The sequence below is a fragment of the Hordeum vulgare genome, chromosome 7H, assembly GCF_904849725.1.
Source record: "Hordeum vulgare subsp. vulgare chromosome 7H, MorexV3_pseudomolecules_assembly, whole genome shotgun sequence".
NCBI classification, from domain to species: Eukaryota; Viridiplantae; Streptophyta; class Magnoliopsida; order Poales; family Poaceae; genus Hordeum; species Hordeum vulgare.
The window spans coordinates 91,778,954-91,790,024 of record NC_058524.1 but is presented as its reverse complement, the minus strand read 5'-3'; the positions used below and the strand labels follow the sequence as shown (position 1 = coordinate 91,790,024).

Genomic DNA, 11,071 nt, shown 5'->3' with positions numbered 1-11,071 from the left:
GTGATGTAATGAAGTCCTTGTAGCTTGCTACGACTCGTCTACATTCGCTGGTGACCGACACCTGCTTTGCTGGGTCATGTATGCCTGTCCCTGTACGGAACTACCACTTTGGTTTATGACTAGACATGTCGATCCGGGTTCTTTGTCATTGGATTGCTAGCGATACAATTACATACGCGAGTCAAAGGCGCAAACGGTCCTGGCTAAGGTAAGGCTGCAACCGTGGGATTAACCGTACGTGAGACTGCAAAGAGATGCGATATGTTACAGACTGGATTCCTATGGCTTAGGATCGGGGTCCCGACATTAGGAACGGAGGGAGCAGCAAACATGACATGTTAGAAATGACAGGGGCATATATCTAGAAACTTAAGTCTTTGAAATATGCAAAAGTGCTAGCTGCCTAGCTGGAAGTATATAGCAATAAGTCACACCTGGAAACCACAGAGGGCGAAAGGACATGGATTAAAAACTCGCAATGTAAGATTACACGAAATCGAAACTACTACTACTGCTGCTAGGAGGAACCAAAATCTAGCCTTGAGTTGACACGCTGTCTCTTCTGGGGAACACCCTTGGACTGCTGGGGATTCAACTGTCGTTTTGCTTTCTCCCTGCGCCGCTGCCTCTCGTCTTCGCTGTCTGATTCGCTGCTCATCTCCATGTCGGCATCCCTCGCCTTGCGCTCCATCTCGTCCCAAGACTCGGCAGCATCGTCGTCGTCGTCATCTGAGCCAACCGACATAGCCTCATCCTCACCAGAATCCACCACTGATTCGCTGTCTCGCTCTTCGTCATCCGATTCAGAGGCTGACTCTGCGTCAGAAGGTTCGTACTTATCATCGTCTGTCTCAGAATCCTCTGAATCTGAGTCGGTGGCATCTGGATTCAAGAATTCCCATCTGTCATTCTTGTCAGAACCTGGCTTGTCAAGAGCCTTGAGAACCATTCGCCAGTTAAGGTTCAGCTTCGATTCATAGTACTTCAAGTTGCTGTCATTAAGCCAATCTTTGATCTTGTCAAGAGATGCCATTGGAATGACCTCTATGCGGACAACATCTCTCTTTAAATCTTGAAATACAAACACCATGTCGAAGGATTTCTGCCCCAGGGCCACCCTTTCCAAGCATACTATCTCAACCTCCCTCAGCGAAGTCACAAGAAACAGTGGTTCAACAAGCTGCACCAGGCAACTTGGAGTAGGAACTATAAAACAAGTGGTTCTGCCATGGACTCCATTGAAGCCAAGCTTCTGTGATGGCCTTTCAAAATGTAAACCGAGCTGCTGAAATCTTGGCTGGGACCAAACGGAAACAACCCTTTTCACAAACAGCTCAAACTGTCTATTTATTTCCTTCCTGCGTGCCCTTTCACGCTGCTCTTCCTCAATCTCATCAGGGTCCCATGCTGAATGGCGCTTAAGACCAATTGAGTCCACAACATCCATCACTTCAGTGTAGAACTGCACATCTCTAGTCTTTTTGTTGCCCACCATGATTTCATTGTACAGATGGAAGTGGAGCAGCGTTATCATGTCTCTCTCAGCTGGCTGGAAGAAGGCATGTTTTATGTTGCTGAACATAATATCCACCTTTCCTGGTTTCGATGCAGAATATTGAAAACCATTGACATGGACCACCAAAGTTCCAGGGGCCTTCCGCCCATGGCCAGCAAATGATGGCCGTATCCACAAATCAGGAAACTGAATCCTATCCCTCCTCATTCCGTCACATAGTTGAAGCCTTTCTTGACTAACCAAGCTCGCTCTCCTAGCTCTTTCAGTGACTCCTTTTTGAACAGTCTTCACCGATTTAATAACCTCTTCAGCATGACTTCTGTCTTCTGAGAGGAAGGTGACTGCTTTCAGAAAAATAAGGTTCTGCAAGCGGGGATCTTGAAGACCAGAAGCAGTGCCAGGGACATTAAATGTAATGCTGACATAAATTCCACTGCTACTTTCCCCACGAATTTCTGCTTTTTTTATGGTACAAACATGAAAGGGAACAGTAACTCCATATATTGGTAACAGGATAGCCTCATTCTGTTTGTCCACCTGAATCTTCTCCAGTCGATTGGAACCAGGCATATCACTTACATTCTTATATGCAACCAGTTCATCTATAGCTCTGGAACGACCAAATCCCTCCAACAACTTATGATCAGCAACGTCACTTCTCACTGCTGCCTCACTAGCTTTCTTCTTTAAGATTTCTGACTGAAGCTGTTTCCTAAGGTCCTCCTTAGGTGTCCTGCTACGGGAGCGCAGATTTTCTCTCAACGGGAGCATCAGCTCTGGATTTAGCACTGGTTTAACCGGGACCATAACCTCTGCTTTCGGAGCTTGTTTCACAGAAGATAATCCTGCATTTTCCTCATCAAATAAGTAGAAGGCATCGCTGTCAGCCTTGGAGATAGAAGATGTCAATACTTTTAGATTTTCCTTGCAGATCAGAACAGTGTCAGCCAGCCATAGGGAGAATTCCTTGGTCTTCCCATTGTTGGTCTTGTCTACAAGGTTTTGAAACCCAAGTGAAACATTGAAAATCATCCCTTCCTTTAGCATCCGGTCATTTTTCTCACTCAAGGACAGCCAAGATTCACGGAACTCGATGCCAATTCCTGTTCCAGCTGACTTGGTAAGGAAAGGAAGAAGTTCAGGAGCTTTGTCCCTGATCACAGCAACTGCAGCTTGGTAACTGGAACAACACTTGCTGCCTGGTGTCAAAGCAGCAATAGCAGCATCATGCGCCTGACGGAGGACTTTATATGCATCGCATTTTTCTGCATTACAATCAATCAGGAAGGTTCTTGCGACATTTGAGCAGTAGCCACTGTACTTGGCGCCCAGAGCACAGATGATGACGCTTCCAGAATCATAGTGCAGATCATCATCATTGCTAAAAGCAGATGGCCTAAGGTCATACTTGCCTCCACTTTGAAAAACAGGTGGGTAGCATATGTCAACATTCTCTGACTTAAGTTTAACATCTATATTTATTGGGGAAAGTAGTATTTTCTCTGTCAGAACCATCAGCTTTGAATGTGCTATCTTCTTTTCATCCTCTATGATCTTCTCCACCTTAGAAACCACATACTTCCTCATAACCGAAGCAGCCAAAATGCAGCCTTTTTCACATACATAATCTCAGTGACATCTTTCACAGCAAGAAGCTCAGAGATGCCACTTGACACATCAAAAAGCTTTAACCTTGATGCGTTCAGCTTTTCAGACCATGCTTCAAGAAACTTGCCTTCAGGCTTCTCTCTTGCTAAGTGACCAATAACAACATTGTTTGATTCAGAATGCGCACATACAGCACGTATGATCTCATCCATTAAGGTAGATCCATCATCGCCCTTTTTCAGTATATGCAACACGACATCAACACTGGCTTCTTTAGAAACAAGCATCTTCAAAGGTTTGAGCACATCACTGTCCTTCTGGCTGCACAGGAAATGGATCTGCCTACTGAGAAAGACCATTATAGTTTCTGGTAACTGATGACCGAAAAACCACGTGCTCAAGGCTAATGATTTCTGATATCGAATGTCTTCAGAGGGTGGAGGAGTAGCAACAGAAATTGCACACGAAGATCCCCACATCTCAGTCTCACCCTCCTTCCAGTGGCGATAGAACTTCCTCACACATTTGATGAAGTTTTCCGGACTGACTGCAGGAGAAGTCCCAGTAACAGAAGCCGGTGTTCTATCCAATGCTTCAATAATAGCCATTTAATAACCAAAATACCTTCAAAAATAAACATGTATTGCAAACATAGATGTGAGTACAATATGAACCAAAAAATCATTAAGAACGAGAAGGTTAGTAAGCTACGAGAACAGGTACACTATATGGAAATTTACCAGCATACAATGTCAATCAGCATTCTTAGTCATCAACTTGTATTTTGTTCTAGCAGTTTAAATTTTCGACAGCTTTATCATCGAATAGGTACAAAGCTGGGCTATGCTACATTTTTTAAATTGCTATAAGTACATAACTCAATGGAAGATTCCAAAGCATTCAGTATGAAATCAAATTCATAATAAGCACTGAAAGCTAACTAGAGCTAGCTACAGAAACATATCATGATAAATTCAGATGGAATAAAATTTTGTTGTTCCTAAGTATCTTAACCATACGTTTTCACAAACGTTTTAGATATCTTGATATACCACAGGTACCAAATTTGTTGTGATTATTTTTACAGATCTAACTCAAATTGGTTATCCAGATTAATTTTGACAATGGATAGATTAATCAACTGCTAGAGATAAGCTTTCACAGTTTTCCTAAATTTAGATTGAAGATTATAATCGACAGATTAGTTTAGTCTAGGTATTCTCAGATTAGTTTAGTCTCAAGCCAACTCCAATTTCTTGTTAAACAATATCAGATTAGATGCAGATTATAGTGTTCTTTCTTCAAATCTAAAAAAAAATGTTTTGCAACGAAAAAGTGAACCACCTAATTCATAAATTATAGCAGCAAGCAAGTTGGGGTAGGCTAGACTTAGCCATGGACAGGGGTGCGTGGAAGTTAGCTATCCACGTTCCAGAGTCATGACTTGGCTTCGAGATCTTATGGGTTTCAACTCTAGCCTACCCCAACTTGTTTGGGACTGAAAGGCTTGGTTGTTGTTGTTGTTGTAGATTTCTTGACATACCACAGGTACCAAATTTGTTGTGATTATTTCAACTCAAATTGGTTATGGGGATTAATTTCGGCAATGAATAGATTAATCAACTGCTACAGATAAGCTTTCACAGTTTTCCTAAATTTAGATTGAAGATTATAATCCACAGATTAATTTAGTCTAGGTAATCTCAAATTCGTCTAGTCTCAAGCCAACTCCAATTTCTTGTTAAACTATATCAGATTAGATGCAGATTACAGTGTTCTTTCTTCAAGATCTAAACAATTTGGTTTGCAACGAAAAAGTGAACCAGCTAATTAATAAATTATAGCAGCAAGTATGTGGAATCAGAAAGAAAATTTAGATGGAATCAATATTTGTTGTTCAGATTTCTTGACATACCACAGGTACCAAATTTGTTGTGATTGTTTTATAGATCGCAACTCTAATTGGTTATTCGGATTAATTTCGGCAAAGAATAGATTAATCAACTGCTAAAGATAAGCTTTCACAGTTTTCCTAAATTAGGATTGAAGATTATAATCGACAGATTAGTTTAGTCTAGGTATTCTCAGATTCTTTTAGTCTCAAGCCAACTCCAAATTTCTTGTTAAATAATATCAGATTAGAAGAAGATTACAGTGCAATTTCTTCAAATCTAAACAATTTGGTTTGCAACGAGTAAGTGAACCAGGTAATTCCTAAATTCTTATAGCAGCAAGCATCTGGAATCAGAAAGAAATTTTAGATCGAATCAATTTTTGTTTTTAGATTTCTTGACATACCCACAGGTACCAAATTTGTTGTGATTGTTCTACATATCTCAACTCTAATTGGTTATTCGTATTAATTTCGGCAAACAATAGATCAATCAAGTGCTAGAGATGAAATTCTTTCAACGTTTCCTAAATTTAGATTGAAGATTATATCAGCAGATTATTTAGTTTAGGTGTTTTTCAGATCCGTTTATTCTCAAGCCAACTCGAGATCTCTTGTTATACTGCTATTTTTACATCAGAATTTACAAGCATTGAGGCACCAATTCGATAAGAACAATCCCAAGTTCATGAACAGTAATGAAGAATCGACATGATCAAGCACAAGAAACGCAGAAAAAAATTACCTAGGACAATCCGTCGAGTTTGTTCGCAGAATCAGGGACCTCCGGCAGCCAACAAGAACCTCCGATCTCGGCGCTTCTGGGAACCGCCCCGCCTCTTCGCAGAACCGCACCTCGATCGCAATAGGGGAACCGCCTGGGCGCGGGCGGGCGCCCCGCCCAGGGGCTTATATAGGCCCCAGACCGCACCGACCAGGATACTGACGCGCCCGAGGCGGCGCGTGGTGGGCCTGCGGCGTCATGGCGGGCGACGAGGCCGGTACAGGCGGAGGCGCGTGGGCCGGCGGCGTGGGCGCTCGGCGGAGGGGCCTGGGTTGTCGGGGCGCGTACCGTCGGTCGGCGTCGACATGGCGGCGGGTAGGGCTAGGGTCGCCGGTGTGGATGCGCCGGGGCGAGGGAGGAGAGCCGTGTGAGAGGAAGGAAGGGAAGGGTAGTCCTGAATCAGCGGAGGTTCGTTGCAGTTCAGTTTCCCTAGTTCTTTTTTGACGCAAGTTTCCCTAGTTCTAGCCGGCATCGGGTCGGGTGGGTGTTCGTGTTCTAGTCTTTTTTTTGCAGAGACGACCCCAAATGAAACTTTCTTTACAGGACTCGAAGGGAAGAAAATAACAAACTAGTCCCTGAATTTTGCATAGAGAACCGTAGGTTGAAATGTAAGATTACCACTTCCTTTATAAATTAATACTAGCAAAAGGGCTCGTGTGTTGCAGCCGAAGAAAAAAATTCATAATGCCCAATGATGATGATCACATTATGTTCATATCGCATCGCATGATTTTGGAAATTTGTGCACAAATGCAAGAAAATATTTCTCCTTTTAAATTAATTCACAAGTTGAAGCAATGTTCACATTTTCGAAATAACATCATGGTTATCAAAAAACTCAGTAGTTCAAAGAATTGTTTTGAATTCCAAGAAACTTGTTTTAGAAACATACTATACTATTTTGATTCACCCAGGCGGTTAATTCTTTAAAATTCACACGGGTATATTATCACAAAGATTCAGAAGCATTACTATTTAACTACATACCTTCGATCATTCGTAAACATTTTCACAAATTTGGAAACATTTTTTAAGTAGAGTGCATTTTTTAAATTACAAACATTTTTTATATTGCGAACGGTTTTTAAGTATTTTATTTTGAATTGGCGGACAATTCTAGAATAGACGAACATATTTTCAAAGGTGGTGGGTTTTTTCTTAATTCACCAACATTTTTTGAAATGCACGAATATTTTCTGAATCAACAAACATTTTCTGAATCAGTAAACTTTTTTTTAATTCAAGAACTATTTGAAAGTGTGTTATATCGATTAGAGGGCGTGAATAGGCGATTTTTATAAATTCTTCACTCAAGAAATTCCTCGTGAGAAAATTTCTCAAAAGCGAACAACGAGCAGCGGATTAAGTACTTAGGTAAACATGCAAAACATCAAGAGCATAGTCTTCATGATGAATTGAAACATTCTGTTTGCACAAGTAACGTGTTCAGGATATGCAGGTGAAGAAAGTGAAGTGAAGAATTTGGAACGAGGAAATTATGAAAGTTTTTAGTCAGATTTTTCAAACAGTAACGAGCAATTTCATCAACATACAAATGAGGAAATGAAAGGGTTGAGAAAATACAACCAGGTACTCGGTGAAGACAGTGATTTAATGACTCAATTCCAACTGTTGTGACAGTCGTACGTCTGGTTTGAAGCGGCTTGGTATTTAAACCAAATGACACACAGTCTCAGAACACTAAGTCCTTACCGTATTCTCCTTAGCTAAGGACACAAAGTCCTCGCCCAACACTCGTGGTAAGTCTTCATGGCAGATTTCCAAACCCTCACAAACTTGATCACCCGTGATCCACAATTGACTGAAGGATGCTCTAGACCAGTGATGGTTAACCGTCTGGAGGATGCACAGTCCTCAAAGGTAACAAGCGTCGGTTCCACAAAGAAACAATTTCTTCAGTGATGCTCAATCACTTTGGGTTATGGGTTTTTGGTTTGGGTGTTTGGGGTTTTTTGTCGCTGATGATTTTTGCTCAAAGTCCTCGAGGAATGGGTTGCTCTAAAATTACAAGTGTCGGTTTCTCTCGGAGCAGCCAACCAGCTAGTGGTTGTGGGGGCGGCTATTTATAGCCTGGGAACAATCCCGACATGATTTGACATTAATGCCCCCAATTATATGACCGTTATGTGGATAAGGTTGGGGACAGGTGGCGCGCGACGCGGCAACGGTCAGATCTTTCAACTGTGAAAGTTCTCATGTCTCTCATATTCCTCACTGGTAGGCAATTCGCACTTGCGAAATCCTAACTCCTCAATTAGTGCAATTTCTTCACAGACCAGAAGAACTTCGTCTCTGTCACTAAAGACTTTGACTAAACTGTGAGAGATTTTCAAATGCTTCACTCGAAGGATTAGTTACGTGTAGGCTTTGAGATGAGCATCATGAGGAAACTTTTCCTTAGTATTACCTCAACCCCCTTTAACAATACGGTGTTCCTATGACTCAGGAAAGAAGAAAATAAAACAGAAAAAGTAAATATTCACGCTTCAAAGTCCTCAGACCAATTTCTTCGAGACACACGAAATTACTCATCTTCAAAGTCTTCGAGGAATTACAATTCCTTTGCTTTCAAAGTCTTCGAGGGATTACCAAAGTCTTCACCTGAAGACATTCATTTTTAGGGGTCGATATTCTCCGAATAACTCAAACTCCTCAGCGACTTATAGAGCCTATGTACACTCATAAACACATTAGTCTCTTAACCTATAAGTCTTCAATCCATCAAAATCACTAAGGGGTCCTAGATGCACTTATAATCTCCCCCTTTTTTATGAGTGATGACAAATAGGTTAAGTTTTCAACGGTTTCTTTGCTTTCAAAGTCTTCGAGGGATTACCAAAGTCTTGACCTGAAGACATTCATTTTTAGGGGTCGATATTCTTTGAATAACTCAAACTCCTCAGCGACTTATAGAGCCTGTGTACACTCATTAACACATTAGTCTCTTAACCTATAAGTCTTCAATCCATCAAAATCACTAAGGGGTTCTAGATGCACTTACAATCTCGCCCTTTTTTATGAGTGATGACAAATAGGTTAAGTTTTCAACGGAGATAAAAATATGAAGTGTAAGTACTGATTTTGAGGAATTTGATTGCAAGATATAGAGAAACTCCCCTTGAAGATGTGCATATTTGAGGATTTTGCTTTGGACTCCAAATGCACACTGAGGATTAATACCATGGAGATATCCCCCTATATCTTGTAATTCATACACACATTTAACATATAGTATGAGGAATTTGAAATGCAAGATGAAAAGTGGTGTCTGACGAAATTCAACATGTGTGCATTAATCAACGTGAGGAATAAGCATGCGAAGAAAAACGTTTCAAAAGTGTTAGACCACCACCGGACTTAAGTTTACAGCTCATACATCAAAAACTTCAGAAGAACGAGAGTTATAACTTAACAAAAGTTATAGTAGCCCATAAAGTAGACCCGCTTGAAGACTAACTCAGCTTTCTCCCCCTTTGTCATCAAGTGACGAAAAGGGACAAAGCTGAGGACTAATGCCCTTGAAGAATATCAACTTGTTGATGGATGAGGAGCGCCACGTTGTTGGGGTCGTTCGTCGTTGTTGGTAAGGCAGCAGTGTCATCAAGATCTTCAGCTTCATCTATTGTGCATGATGAGGAATATGAACTTGCCACCAGATGAGGAACTAGAATTTCCTTGAATTTCTTATTTGGCGGCTAGGACCAATCAAAGTCTTGCTGGAATTCCATTTCAGCGAGTTCTTGAGGTGTCTTGAGGTGAGACAGAATGGCTCATGTGTGGTCGAAGACTTCGTGAAGATAATAGTGGTTTTTCTTCACAACATTTAGTGTTGCATTTATGCTTCGCACAATGGATCCAAACTGACGTTAAACCCACTTGTGGTTGCGTTCAACCTTCTGATGAAGACCGAGGAGAAGCTCACGGTCAGTCATCACACGTGGGGCAGGCTCGCGAGGAGCTTGTGCTTTTGCATCAGAGTCTTGTGATGCAGTGTCGTCATTCATAGAATATGATGTTGCCTGACGAAATTGGCCATCAAGGGGACGAGATCCCTCATCAATCATAGATTTTCCCTTGCCTTTAATAAGCTCAAAGAATTTCTTGATGACTTCAAGAAGAGGCAAATAGCTAAGGTGATTTTGGAAGTCGGCTTGGTAATGGATTGAGGATCTGGTCCTCATGAATCTCATAATCCACGACATGTATATCTTAATCTCAAAGGGTGACAAAGCATTGTTAGCCAAAGTCCTCATGAATAAATTGTGAAGATTTATTGGAATCCCATGAATGATGTTAAAGAGCAAATTCTTCATGATTTGCACAACATCTTCTTCTTCAGGGTTGTGACCCTTGATTGGACTGGGGTTTTGGCCAAGATTTTTGTAGAATATCCTGGGCACATACAATAGTTCCTTGACGAGTTGGGTCCTGGATGGCTTGTCAGGAGCAAAGGCTTCATGAGCACTTGCATCATGTGATTTGGCAGTTCTTTTTCATCATAGAGACACTGGGCTCCTTCTGAGGGAATTGGGATTGGGACAGCTTGAAGCAATTCATTTGCTGGAGCAGTATAGTGTGTATTCTCTGTCATCCAATCCAGAACCCAGGTGTCGATGTCTGATACGTCTCCAACGTATCTATAATTTATGAAGTATTCATGCCATGTTTACAATAATGTTGGAATTATGCCCTAGAGGCAATAATAAATATATAGTTATTATTATAATTCCTGTATCAAGATAATAGTTTATTATCCATGCTATAATTGTATTGAATGAAGACTCATTTACATGTGTGGATACATAGACAAAACACCGTCCCTAGCATGCCTCTAGTTGGCTAGCCAGTTGATCGATGATAGTCAGTGTCTTCTGATTATGAACAAGGTGTTGTTGCTTGATAACTGGATCACGTCATTGGGAGAATCACGTGATGGACTAGACCCAAACTAATAGACGTAGCATGTTGATCGTGTCATTTTGTTGCTACTGTTTTCTACGTGTCAAGTATTTATTCCTATGACCATGAGATCATATAACTCACTGACACCGGGGGAATGCTTTGTGTGTATCAAACGTCGCAACGTAACTGGGTGACTATAAAGATGCTCTACAGGTATCTCCGAAGGTGTTAGTTGAGTTAGTATGGATCAAGACTGGGATTTGTCACTCCGTGTGACGGAGAGGTATCTCGGGGCCCACTCGGTAATACAACATCACACACAAGCCTTGCAAGCAATGTAACTTAGTGT

At 41.3% G+C, this 11,071-nt stretch overlaps 1 pseudogene; it reads right to left on the bottom strand.

Moving 5' to 3' along the window:
• Positions 1-358: 358 nt before the first annotated feature.
• LOC123411804 lies at positions 359-6,245 on the bottom strand (annotated as a pseudogene).
• Between the last annotated feature and the right edge of the window lie 4,826 nt (positions 6,246-11,071).